Source organism: Metopolophium dirhodum, chromosome 2 (assembly GCF_019925205.1).
Source record: "Metopolophium dirhodum isolate CAU chromosome 2, ASM1992520v1, whole genome shotgun sequence".
In the NCBI taxonomy this organism is placed as follows: Eukaryota; Metazoa; Arthropoda; class Insecta; order Hemiptera; family Aphididae; genus Metopolophium; species Metopolophium dirhodum.
The window spans coordinates 25,568,178-25,582,054 of NC_083561.1; the positions used below are offsets into that span (position 1 = coordinate 25,568,178).

At 31.2% G+C, this 13,877-nt stretch overlaps 1 protein-coding gene across 1 annotated transcript in view; it reads left to right on the forward strand.

The window, feature by feature from the left end:
- Nucleotides 1–1,145: 1,145 nt before the first annotated feature.
- Nucleotides 1,146–13,877, forward strand: part of LOC132938019 (melatonin receptor type 1A-like) — a 131,937-nt gene continuing 119,205 nt past the window's right edge. Inside the window, exon 1 of the mRNA XM_061004671.1 lies at nt 1,146–1,388. The gene's annotated coding sequence lies outside the window, so the exon portion shown is untranslated. The remainder of the gene's footprint in view (nt 1,389–13,877) is intronic.

Sequence of the window (13,877 nt, forward strand, 5' to 3'; positions counted from 1 at the left end):
TGTGACCACCACCCGCACGTTGTATCTATGTTATTCTGTATTTCTGTAGTAATAATCAGCCTATATGCTGTACGGATAACGATCCAAATAAAAACCATTCCGATTTATACGGTCCTGTGTTTTAATTTCCTGCTAATTATTATTTCAACATAATACTTCTTGTTCCGTATTTTTCTTATAAAATAATATTTCTTTCTACTACTAGGTATCCCTCGTGAATATTTTCCTGTAAATCTTAAAACTTATCCCATCCTTATGTTTAACTGCTCGATAGTAACCACGAAATTTTTGTTTTCAGCAGCTGCAGTATATTCTTGATTTTTATCTTTTTTATTAAAATTTTCTGTCTGTATTAAACATACGATATATTTGGTATAGCTACGTATAGGCTGACTGACTGTTTTCGCTCAGAATCGTTTTTCTTATACAATGATATTATATCATTAAATTAAAATTTAACACCATCTATTACAGTGACCTACTTGTGACCTATTGTACAGCAGAGCGACATCCGCTTACCTACCTTTTTATTCTTATAAATTAAAACTACCTACAAAACGATGAAATTAAAGAAAAAAATGAAGAAAAGTAGGTTAGTTTAGTTTAGGTTAGGTAGGGTTACATAATTTTAAATATATTGTTTTAATTAAATGTTCAACAAACATATTTTTTTGCTAATTTTTCTATGCAAATTTTTAATTTTTCATGCATATTTAAGATTTTTTAGCGCATAAATTTGATTGTTTTTTAATGCATATAAATCGGCGCTCTAGTTATACAGTCATAACTAGTCTTCGTGTTTTTTTCCCGTGCAAAACAGTTGTAGCGTCCTCTTAAACACCAAGTGAAAACGTATACGCGGGCTACATATAATATAATATGTTTGAGGTGGATCTTATACGTATAATATTATTGTCGTCGTACACCCTTTGGTACACACGATGGGTACCTGCTGGGTGCAAGTGCGAGGGGGCCATTTACCCGCGCAAAAACAGACCCTTTGGCGCTGGTCGGCGGGGCGAGCGTGTGCGGAGGCGTCACACTACACGACTAGCCGGCGCGCGGCGGCGTTAGCGGCGGCGATGGTGGCTGTCCGCTCTCCACCCGCGTACACTACCCCCGGGCAACAGTAGTGTAGCCGACCACACCACGAGCTGGACGTTCCGAGCGCGTATTGTATCATAATAATATTATCATATTATTATATATTATTGTAGAGTGTGCGTGCACCCGATTTTGGATTTCGATCAAATTTTTCTTGCTCCGGCCCGGGTCGACACCTGTAGCGCCGTATATCGTCTCTCAACTCTCGCGATATACACTGCACGCATTTATTCGTACGATAATATTATATCACTATACATACGGTCATCACACGGCGAACAGAGGTATGTTACATTATATACACAATGTATGTAAATTATTATTACCTAAATCATTGCAGTGGTCACGTTTTATTATTCTCACAATTGTATAGCTTTATTGTACGGGTTTTGCACGGGGTGGGTAATCGAGTCTGTTGCAGGCGAAATACTAGTTGAATAGTCGATGCGTAATGTTTTGTGTTTTGATTCTGCAATCGTCGCGCCTCGCATCACATATATTATTATATACGATATACCTGTGCTTCGCGTGCCTATAGGTTACTTACCGGTGGAAGTTATCATTGTAATAAGTTAAATTTTTGTGACGTGTCGTCGATAGTCAAATAATTGCCGAAGTTTATATGTTAAAATATATCGATCGATGAAGTAGCGCGTGCCTACTTAACAAAAGAAGAAATATATGCGTTTAAGACGCGACGTTTAAACCCACCGTATTTCACGCATATTCTTGTAACGGACGCGTACAAATGAATCATCGAGTACCCAACACATTACACAATACGAGTTTGAAAGGATTCGCGCCTTTGATAGTCTGGGCGACACCTATACTCGATAACGTTGGAGTATTTCGAACACGTTTCTGTTTTTGTCTTCGAATCGTCTCCACTTGCCACCTGCTAAAATATATATTATTATATTACACGTGTGTACGTATATAACCACGTTAAAATTTTTCACTTGTTATATTATTATGTACCTACACTCCAGGCGTGCAACTGGCCTAACGCTAACGGCTATAAACGTACGTGACTGGTAACTGTAATGAACCTACACCTGAGAACAACAGTTCAAATAATATAGTAAAAACATAGCAGCAGGATTTTCCGAGTACATAACAATTATACAAATCGAAACGAACCGGTGGGAGGGCGAGGGGCTGTTCATACAAGGGACGTTTGTAATGTCGCGAAGTAACAGAGTGCGGGATGGAAACAATTTTAGACTTCCGCGTTGAATTTCTGTAAAATAGAATAACTTCTGACTCATGTTATGGTAATATCGTGTAATTCAATTATGCGTATAGTCGCCAGTGGGGTAATTTATATGCTGTATATCAATAAACCGAAATGCTATAATATCATATTTTATATATTTTTCCGCTTATACACATGAAAATGAATACATAACCGTTTCAATCAAAAGGCTAATGTTTAAATTTTAAATTGTTCAATGAATTAAATATGTTATATTTCTATTCCATTCATCGTTAGGTTAGGTACTACGGCTACATAAATCCATATTACTACCGGAAGAATGTTTGATGTTAAATTGAACGTGCTATTATATCACATGCATTAACTCATGCAGTTCCACGTTTACATTAAATTTTTAAACATAGGTTATTGAATAGAAAATAATAGTTAAGAAATGACATACAAAGTGATAATGAATAAATAATAATGATATTATAAACTAATTTTAACTGTTTTTTTTTTATTATGACATTATAATATTTTTTGTTCGGTTAGGTGCATTTGAAAATAATATTATTGTTCACCCCTGAATAAAGAAATAAATTATATTTAATGTAATATATTATCCATATTATTTAATTTATAGGGCTTATAGACGTCATTAATTAGTCATGTAAGTGTATAACTAATAACTATATAATTAAATATAAATTGAATAGTTTTATAAAAAATAGTGTGCATTAAAAAAAAAAAAAAAAAAATGTCACTGTTTTTTTTTCTTTATACTAAGACTTATTTTTTTTTTTTATTGGGTAACCCGCGGCAACAGGCCATTGTGTGTGGGGGAGGGCACTGTAGGTTTTTAAATTGGGTAGGTTGGTACACGTGTGTGTTGTGTTTGGCAGAATTTCTAATGTGGCACCCGTAGGTTTCTGCCGTGCCCCGGGTGGGGGGATGGCGGAACTTGTTCTCCGGACACCGTGACTTGCCCGAAGAAAAATGCCGCCCACGGCCAAGGTATCGAACTATGGTCGGCTGCATTGCAGCCAACGCCTTTGTCCGCTCGGCCACTCCGTCCCCCACTTATTTTTTAAATTATATTTAAACAATAAATAATTATAATTAATTGCTTACGCTTTTATCGTATACATTTATGCCGTTATTCGTTATAATCTTTGGTATTATGTACAATTAAATTTTTCTAAAGAGTATTATTGAACAAAGCACTCAAGCACTCACACTATAAGATCAACATAACACACGCGCATATAATATGATGTAAAGTAGAATAAGCTACCTACCGTAATGGATAATATAATGGGTTATAATATATTCAGAGGATACACTCGCGGAGAAGCAGAAAATCAAATACCTATCAGTAAAGGATGCTTCCGTCATCGTGTATGTGTACAGTGAATATATTTTGTTATGTCGGTCATCACACATCACTAATCGAAGTCATATTTATAAGAGCGAGAAACGTCTCATAATTTTTAAATAATTATGTTTATTAGTTTTAAAAGGTAATAATATTGTAAACTCAAAGTTGTATAAATATTATCTGCTCATTAGTTTAAATTTTACTCTACATAGGGTTTATTCATCAATAATTATTATTATAGTTCCATTTTGGACGTTGTTTAGAAAATTCTATATTTAGAAGAAAAAATGGTTATTCACGGAATCGCAAGTATGCAAACGTGGACCTAAAAAAATAGTGATTTCAGGTTTATAGCGGGTTTTAATTTAATTGCACCATGTTGAATAATGACGTTTGCTTTAATAGTTTTTTATGAACTTGAAATATGCAACGTAGATGACAATTCTTTTCTTTTTTTTTGTGGGGGAAGTTTGTGAGTTAAGTAATTAGTTCATGCATGCGATAATGAACCATCTTAAGTCACAATTTTTTTTCAACAGATTTATTAATGAATATATAAATATATATAATATTATGCAAACGATTAAAAAAATAATAAAAGAGTAATGATCAAAAGTTTGATGCCCGCTGGTGTAAAATTTGAAGTTTTACAGCCATCTTACTATAGGTATATTGTATTGCATCAGGATGGGCAGGTAATTTGTGAATTGTGTTCCACGAGAAAAAAGTTCAGGGAACGTTAACGATAAGGTTTGAATTAAAACGTTGCAGTTGTTATATTACGATAAATTTATTATTATTATTATAGTCATCAACTACTTTTCCGTAAACGTTTTTAAGTGCCATAATTTAAAAGAAACCAAACAGTTTTGACGATAACCGTTGTGACAGGTTTATAAGACCAGATTAAATAGTCGACTTAAATGGTATTAAGCAAACGTTCTATAGCTTACTTTTTGGTGTATGATCATGAATTTCAAGTATAATATATTTTTTGTTTTTAGATTGTAAACGAAGTTTGAAAGCAATTTATATTACGTTTATATGTATTTTTATTAATTTGAAATGTATGTTAGAAAATACCACCTTTCATGTCTTTGTATGTTCGAAATATCAGAAATAAGCTTTAAAATGTGATTGAACAGTTCTTGGAAATACGGAAATATAGGGTAGGTACCTATTCATAATTTCAATCTGAACGTTTCAGAAAATTCATCAGTTAATTTATAGACTTATAAATTATAATAATATTGTAATTAATTACATTTTTTTTCCATAACGTTTAGTTTTATCGAAAGATCCAATTTCATATGCTTTGCGAAGGAATATTCATTTTACAATAATTATATGCGTTGTTGGTTTTTCAAGTATAGGTGTGCCACTAAAATCTAGTAAGTTTTTTAATAATTGCGAAAATCTGAAGAAACTCCTCGCTCACGTCGTTGCAGGGTACCTACGGGTTCAAGAAAAACTTTTTTACTGTTTAAAAACTTTAAAATATTACTAGTTATTTTAATTTTACGTTGCTTATTTAACGTTTATTTTACGCTGAATTTACGATTCACTTTACACATGATTCAATTATTTAAAAACAAAAAATATCGATTCATGTTGGATCTACAGTAAGAGTGTAAGACAATATTATAAAGTTTAAAATATCAAAATAACAGTTTTATATTTTATAAGGCTTCAAGATTATTTAACTATATTGCCAAAATGTATTAGATTCACTTATTTTATTTATTTTATTCATTAATTTTATATAATTACTGTACTTATAGACTCTCGTTTTTATATCAATGGTGTTTATTGTGTCTAATGCCTTTAATTATAGTTATTATATTTTTAAAAATTATTCATCACTATTTTCCGAAAAATTATCTTTTAGATTTATTTAAATGCATGGATTTTTTTTTCAGAACGAAAAAAAAAATAATTTCATTTCATTAATATCTTTCAATATTTTTTCTCTTTATGTTGTTAAATAAAAATATTATTTCACGGAAAGAGAATCGATTAACTTTTCCAAATGTAATTATATTTAGGAATATAAAATCCAAATAAATCTAATGGTATAGGTAGGGTAACTCCATTAATGCCCATATATGAAACTGTGCACTTCGGTTATTTAAAAAAAATAAAACAACACCATAACTACATACTCACTATATTCATTTTTGATTTGAAATTTTTAATTAATAAAAAGGAATTTTATCCGCTGGATAATTTGATTCTATTTTAATTCATATACCTAGTAACCTATTGAATGTTTTAAGCCGTTTGAGGACGGTGCATTTTTTAAACGGGTGTGTGTATGATAGCAAGGGTAAAATAATGTCAACGGTCGACAACGACATATTGTATAGGTAGGTAATTATTCCTTGGTGAATTTAAAAACTATCTACATACTGGATGTTTCGCCAGATGCACCATTGTGAATAAATGTTACGCCCGACATTTTAGAATTTTTAGATGATTATTTCCTATAACTACAGATTTACAACTCCATTTTTGAGTTTATAATATTCTTTTGAAGTCTACATAGGTTTATCTATAAACTCAAAATAAAAATAATAAAATTGTTGTTTTTCATTGTCGTTTTTTATTAATTTAATTAACATTGGTTATTTTAGAGACGTAATTGAGGTAAATATTTTAAAAGGCGAATTAATAATTATCATTTAAGTATTCAAATAGATATGAACGTTTTAAATCTTAGGCTGGGTATGGATACTAGCTATATTATGAGTGTATACATAGTAGGCGAGGGTGTATACGCAGCACGACAGACACGTTGGACACTCTGTATAAATGAAGGATACTCTGATAAGACTTATTCAAAATATTTCACTGTTGATACAATCGAGTATTTTCGTGTACCTAATTGTATTCAGAAAAGCATCACTATTTTTGTCAACTATAAATGATTGATTATAGTGATTTTATATAAATATAGAATTCAATCAAACATAGATATCAGATAATAATGTAATGGATTATACAATATGGGTGAAAACGGTAAAATATTTCATTCGATTCAACATTAACCAACATACATAGCGAATTAATCAAATAATATTGTACTAACCGAATTTTTTGACTTGAAAAAGTACATAAAATTCTATTGTGCTCGTATAAAGAAAAAAAAAGGAAATTCCGTTATAAAAAATGTACACGTTTTCACCGCATTCACCCGTTCAAGGATAAATTATAATTATGTAGGTACAGTAGATTATTCTTTTTGTACGTGTAAAATATTATACTTTGGCTATATATATATAAAGAATTTTAATTGGTATTAATGTAGGTACGCCCATACATAATATACGGAAATCATTAAGTTAGACTATTTCAAGCGAAATATTATAACCATTAAAATTTTCCTTAAGAATAAAAAACGGTTCCAAAAAACTACAGGATACAAGACGTGATTATAATATTATAATATTGTCTCACTTTGCTTGGCTCAGCACAATAACCATCATAATAATTATCATATTATTATACTATTATATATCATATTTAACTTCAACTCATCGCTGTTTATTAAACGTTACGCAATAATATTGGGGATCGTAATAATATTATACAATTAGTATATAAGTCTACTATAGTCTATTACAAAATTGGTCAATCATTGTTCAAGTTATAAACCGAACAACTAACTTGTAAGTCGTAATGTAAGTTCTGTTCGCCGTTGCACTAAATTGCAAAGAAATATTGACATTAGTAAGTCAAAAACAGGTCAACAATACGATATCAAAAACGGAAGTGCGCAGTAAATGTAATCAATTTTTCTTCGATATATCAGTAATCGTACAAGTAAAGAAAATATGTTCCGAGTTCTTTTTGCCTAAACAATGCCTTAAAATTGCCTTTAAAAAATTTTTAAAAACAACGGGAGACAAACACAATATGCAGTGTTGGGAATTATCTAGATAAGATTTTTTGAAATAAATTATCTTTTAAAGTATCTATATAATTATGTTACGATTTATCTAATGTTTAGCTTAGATAAAAAATGGACTTATCTAGATTAATATTATAGTGCCCCCAAAAAATTATAAAACCAATGTTACTAAAATTCTAATATAATATGAATTATTTATAAAATTAGAAGAATATATTTCTTGTTATTTTTGACAACGACAATATTAAGATAATACGAGAACCTGCATGCGGGCTTGCACTATACGCCGTTCTCTACTAGCCATAATAAGCATATTACAATAAATTAATTAGGTATAGGTTTATTTCCCCATTCATTTTTAAAATAAATTAAAATTAACTTCGTAGAACTGTTTTGTAAAAGGCTCAATTCGTTGTAATTATAAATATTATGTCATTATACTGATATAAATATAATATTACAAAAATACTAAAAAACAATAAAAATAAGTTTAAAAAAATAATATTTATCCTAGATATTTATATAGATAAATGTATTTAAATCTTTATCTAGATAAATTACATTTATGTTATCTTTATTTTTATCTAGATAATATTTTGTTAAAATTATCTTATCTTATCTACATAATTTTTTAGTTATCTATTCCCAACACTGACAATATGCCATAGTCATGAAATCGACATGGCTATGGCTCCGCTCAGTCTTGATCACGGATCAGAATTTCAATAGAAAAAAAAAAATAATAAAAAATGAAAAACGATTATCGCTGGCGGCGGTGGAATGCTATGGAAATTTGCAAATGCCGTTTAGAAATATAATATGTAAGTGCACCGCGTGTATAATTTAATGACGTGCAGCCATATTATATGACATGTAGCACAATATGAATACTCTACAGGGATTTCTGCTCGGGGATCGAAACAGGGGTTTCTACTTAAATGTCCCAAAGCGGATCGTATATAAATTATAAAAAAACACCACGTGAAAATCAAGCAGCTTAATAATACACCCAATATGTTTAGCGCCTATGTGTATTTATTTTTTTTAGCTCGCAGACCATCGACGCGATGGCACGCAGACGTCTTTAATATTATAATCTGCGTATAATGTCATATAGCAGCTTCGGGCGCGAACAAACTGCGAACACGACAAAAACTTTATTGTTACGATATTAAATATCTATATAAGTAATTATTGTAATTATAATATGGCCCGTGGTGTATTGTGTAGTACCTATTATTGTTTTATTAATTACGCTGCGAAGAGCAATATTTCTTCGTTCACCGCAAATAATAGTGTCGTCGACGAACGCTGTTCTCTATAATGGGTATTATTATATACTATGTTTTTATGCACGTATACAATTATCATATGCATTAACGGTACCTACCTATTTTTATCGGTCGTGCCGAACATACTCGTTCTATACAATATTATGTCGAATAATCATCGAAAGTCCGCCTAGAAATCATATCGAAATCGGGTCTTTTGACCGCGGTGTTTAAATAGTATTTGGGCTACATACAGGGCGATTTACCAAGTGCGCTCACCCCCGTTTTTTCATTTAATATTGAATTTATTTAAATTCTGATTTTTGATATATTTATATACACCTTATATGGGTATTTAAAGACAATTTTCAATTTTTTGAGCATTTTTCTCTTGCCTACTTAAAGAGTGTACTGACTCCTGGGAGATAAAAAACTTCTGTTTTTCAATTTAGAACCTCTATTTTTAACTATAAACTATTTAGCGAATATTTTTGCTGAAAACTAACGTATCTTAATCAAAATTTGAACGAATGGTTTTTGAGTTATCTAACTTTATGTAGATTGTAGGTACTCGGGATAATAGATCCATTGTAACGGGTCTGGAATATAATTGGAAAGTTTCAGAATTTGAATAAATTCATTACCAAATGAAAAAAGGTGGTCAGCAATGAGCATGCTTGTAAATCACCCTGTATATATTGTCACTTAGAAAGTACATCTTCCACTTTAGCTATCTAATTATATACGGAACAATATAAGTCATTATCTCCGTATAAATTGGATTTTTACTGTACTATATCGTAGTGAACCCGACCCCAGAGGATCGTTTTGCTGAGACGGAGCTGCAGATTAAAAGGGACCCGTGCCAACAGCTGAACAACGAACCCGATATCGTTGTGCTCACACACGCCACTCGATCGTCTATATAGCTGGCAGGGGTTAATATACAATAGGCATATATATATATGCCTCATATATACTTCAATACTATACACGGTGGCCAAAATTACTTGGGACAAAATGTGCGGGGATTGAGTGGAAAGTAACATAATATACTATTATTGGTGTATCAATTTCAACAGTTTTAAATTACTCTTAAGTCATAGTATAGCGTTAAGGCTATTTGAAACTTGCGCTGTAACATATTAAAATTAAATTAATATATGTATGGAATTCAAATGGAAACATGGAAAGTAGGTACCTATATACATCAATCCATATACATGTTCAAATATATTAATATACTTTTTGATGTACCTATTATATTTTAATTTGCTTCAAATTATAATATTGTAACACAAGAATCGGAAAATGAATTAATATTTTGTATTACTATGAACACTAATGATGTCTACCGTCGAATGAGATCGGTCGCCAGTCAGTAATGAATAATTGTGTCTCGCCAACAGTAGGTAAATCCGCCGCCGGCACAATTTGCTTTCCACTGCAACAAATATTAATCGAAGATAACAAATCTAAGTACCATAATATAAAGTATGAATTTCTCGCGGAATGCAAAACAAATCGAACAAAACTTCGAAGTGTGTGATTGAAAGCATCATAATCCCGACCTTTAACCAGATCGATAAGGAAACGTTAACAATAATATTACAAGTATGTAGTTAGGTATATCATAATAAAACGTGGGTTTGAGGCAGTTGTCATCGGATGACTTACGATGGTCATACGCCGCTGTTCACAATTTTATTGCGGTGGCGCTATCGCGTGCATAATTAATTATTATTATCATAGTACCGACAAAGCGATCAGAATTGAAACTCCGTCGTCGTACGGCTGCGGCACGCACGTCTCGACCGGAAACGTGTCCGCGGGCACCTTCGAGGGTTTCTCGGAGGACCTTATAAACGCGTTACTGGTATAACGATAATAATATTCATATAAAAGCACGTCTAGGGTTATTAATTTATACGCGGCGATGGCGCCGAAGAAAAAATATAAAAGTCGTATTAGTATTCTGTTCTGAAACCAATATTATAATAATGTGATGACAGGTCGTGATGGTATACCCGAAAACCCGTTCTGTACGGATGTAACGTTATCAATTTTTTGTTGTTGTCGTTTACGTATTTCGATAGTTTTTTTCAGTGTTCTCGCGGGGTAACGATAAGTATACATAGACCACCCTATATAGTCGTCCAAAGACCGGATGAGATTTCACGCACCGATAACTTAAAACGTTCAACTTTTACAATACCAATATTATGCATTTCTATATTATATTATTTGCTGTCAAAATATAATCTAAAACCGTATGCGTGATTAGTAGATGTATATTATTACGTAATTACTAGAACTAGGAAGTTGATGCATTTTGTATTTTTTTTTTCCAACTTCTATGCTTTCTTGTTGAAAATGTGTTTCAATAGCATCCGAGCCTAAATAACTAATTTTTATTTTGCATTTTCTAGCTTTTTATGTAATAGGTCATTTTTTCATATTTTTCCTCATTTCCCGATAGTTTAAAGAAGCATAGATTAAAGTGAGTGTTTTCCTGATGACATCAGTGCTGAAGATTTGGCTCATTTCAAATTTGCTCCAATCACTGAAGTGGACGTGGAGACAAGTTTTCCTAAATATAAATAATAATTATCCAATAACCGTAGTTCATTTAATTTTGACAATAGCAAATATGCTCTAATAGTATAATGCAATAACTTTGAGTAATTTGTAAGCTTTTATTTGTATATTTTTATGAATTAAAAATATATTTTATATTTTTATTAATTTTAAAGTTTCAAACCATTATTTGTAATTTGTTCACGGTCATCTTTGGTTATTTTTGTGTAATTTGCATTTTAAGGTAATATTTAAATTGTTTTAATGCCATCAACAGCTTCCGAGCCCTAGTAATTACTTTTATCTCATCAAATAAACGCCCAGTCAACAGTCACCAGAACTATGATAAAGAAACGTAATTACTAATGTGCTATTATTAGACTGGCGAGAAACTTTCAGAATTGTAATTTTACAGTGTTTACAATAAACGCGAGTACAGAAATTCTGTAACTCTGGAAACATGAATATTTACGAAATCCACTACTGCATTACAGTGAAAAAACACACTACCGTAAATGGTGGTGGGAGGGTAATGCCCCCCCCTCCAGGGCCCAATGATGACGCACGGCCGTTTATTCGTCAAAGACACGAATGGACTTGGCAGATCTAACGCCACAATACCACGGTTGTGGTCCACGAGCGAATATGTTATAAATGTCTTAATATTATTATTATACTTGTTAGATACCTACCTACTACACTTGGGTACCCAAAATAATATGTTATTATACCGCGGTGTTATAAAAATATTTAAATAACGTTAAACGTTGTAATAGTGATCGAAATTTGGTTAATCGTCGTCACCGATACTAATATATTCGCCCATATACTGCAGCAATACTTAGCTATCTTATACCTATCATATAATATTATAGCGTTAACATAAAGTGAAAAGTGTTACGCACTCATCAACGTACCTGTAGGTAGGAGGACTCATGAGGCTACGCATTGATCTACGAAATTATTGGGGAATTTGACTCCATTAACTTTAACAAACTATCATACAAAACAATAAAATTATTAAATCAATAATTATAAATATTAATAATATTGTATACAATATTTTATAATATATTAATTTATTATCATTAATGTAATTTTGTACATAACTATTGTAATTTTCGTTATACACATTATTTATCTTTCCTCTTTTATGTGGATCCATTAAAAAAATTGTCCGATCACCTCATTGAAAATTCCTGAACACGCTTCAGTCTAATGCGTGATGATAGAAATGCCGATATCAGCACACGTAATAAATATTTTTTCATATACTAATAAAATATGTTTATTACCTATGTGGGTGGTACACATCACCACATTATGATTTTGTTTTGGGTGACCACGGAGTCACGGACCTTTGGTTTATGGAGTGATAATAGCCTCACGAAGTACCTTTTTGCGCCCGACGACGTTATAACCTGACCTCGGTTAACTAAAACAATAATAACTAAAATAATCCTTATTGCGACAAAATATAAAATATCGACATTTAAGTACATCAAAATATTGACCGCCATGAATCGAATATTTTTCTATATTTTTCTATTGTGTCACTACATAAATAAATATTAGATTGCACGCGTATATATTATACAAAATTAATAATATCTATAAAAAATCGATTTATACAAAAACATTGTCATATTAATTGCGTATATGTGCACTGTTCCGTATTTTTACATGAACCCATATAATATATTTTATGCACTATTGTGCAGCCTGCAAATTATCGTAAAATTATTTACTTCTTCCGGTCTAGAAGTGGTTTTCATTTTTTTAATTCGATAGAACTATGCGAGAAAGCACGTTGTAAATCTGTCCGCATTCCAGCGCCTTGTATGTTTGAAATTTATTGAAAATGCGATCCCTTGGAAAGTATAATATTATACTGAATAATGTATAATATTGTGAATCCTCATTGTTATTCGGCTGTTTATAATTAAACCTTTCGACGATATCGTTAAAACTACGTCAATATTATGTAAATCATATTTTATTGGCTTATTGAACAGATCTAATGATGAAGAAATCGAGTCGACAGGTGTTTAATTTTGAACGAATCAGCTAATTATATATATATATATCCCGCACGGAAAAACAGTGTTCCCATCGGTGTTTATATTATTATAATACCAGAGAAAATATCTGAACAAAAATAAAAAATAATACTTTATCTATGGTTTTAATTTTACACGAACGATATTTAAGTACATAATATTATACCTTTAGTATAAAAACATCAACATTTTATTTATGAATATAATATCAAATTTATACAGTAAAAAATAAAAACGCACGCGTTTTTTCTCGAATCAAATGAAGCAATAGATTGACAGCCAGTCAAACAATATACTATATTATTATAGCATTAAAAAAAATAGTAACAATTATACATACAAAAATTTATAACAATAAAACACTACGAGTGCCGAACAA